Source organism: Schistocerca gregaria, chromosome 10 (assembly GCF_023897955.1).
Source record: "Schistocerca gregaria isolate iqSchGreg1 chromosome 10, iqSchGreg1.2, whole genome shotgun sequence".
Taxonomy (NCBI): domain Eukaryota; kingdom Metazoa; phylum Arthropoda; class Insecta; order Orthoptera; family Acrididae; genus Schistocerca; species Schistocerca gregaria.
Window position 1 is genome coordinate 29175784 of NC_064929.1, and position 1321 is coordinate 29177104.

A 1321-nucleotide genomic window follows, 5' to 3' on the forward strand; every position below is an offset into this window, starting at 1 on the left:
AACGGAGCAATTTGTGACGGCTCTTTCAAGTTAAGACGTTAAAAACAGACGGAATTTGCATTTGTAATACCAGAGCATCGAAACTACTTGGAACATTTTTGTATATGAACGTGTCCGCGCCTTTGTACTCTGCTCCCTTCACCGCTACAAACCAACCAACCATCGTGTCCGTGCGCATCAGAGTCTCAAAGAATGGGGAATAGCGCAGTTTGGTCGTGCATGTGGCGTAGCTCAGTTGGTAGAACGTTCGCTTCGCTTTTGAAAGGTGCAGGGTTCAAGCCGCTGCGCCTCCATTTTTTGTGGTCAGTGCATGGTAAGTGTTGGTCGCGGCGAACCTAAAGGCACGCAAGATGTTGCAAAGCCAGCGTCACAGACTGATATGATGTATACTGACGTAAGGAGAGCAAGATGTAAGTGTGGGGATCGGCTGTTATCGAGGTGTCATCGAGTGCAGATCTGTCTTAGGTATCACGGCTTAACCTCATTGAAGTCTAGAGGGTGGACAACACGTTCGTCTTACTCAGAGCGGTGTCCGAACTCTATTTTCAACGTTATACGTGCCACTTTCATTGTGGCCAACTACGATTCGATACAGAATGCACGAAACCTCAAAGACACCCTAACGGATACATAGAGAGTAGTGTTTGTCTGCTGAATAATGGGAGTGCAAGGGTCTGTGTCGTCAATATGGCTTATGTAGCACCATTAGTCTTCGGGGGGGCGGGCGTAGCTCAAATGGTAGAGCGCTCGCTTAGTATGAGCGAGGTACTGGGATCAATACCCAGTGCCTCCAGAATTTTTAACACACCTACATGCGCACCTTGCCATGCAAGTGGAATAATTCTCAGCCTGCAGATGTGTCTAGGAAGATACAAGCGAATGATTAGCATCCACAATTGGCAAGCGTGCTGCTATTAGTGCGCGGGAAGCACCCTCCTCCCACGCGTACATTTTATTTAGAAACAATACAAGTGTTCCCGTAAGATTCTCAAGCCTATGTCGGAAAGATCTGCCTTGCGCCGAGTTCACGTAAATCCCACTGCACATTCCTATTCTTTGCGTGCAGTCGGCTGCTACTGGTGTTGCTAGTTGTGACTGCTGATAACAGATGCCGTAGCAATCAATTCATGGAGTGAGTTGTATGTTTTGCGATAGTCTGTCTCTGACAAGCAAGCACAGGTGACATAGGTGCGAACACAGGAAGCTAGCAGACCCTCGCTGCCTGCAGACACCGAGCAGCCACACTAGGAGTGCGGCCTAAGCCGTAGGCGAAATGTGCTCATTCGCTTTGGCGCGACGTCGAACTATAAATAATGCTGTC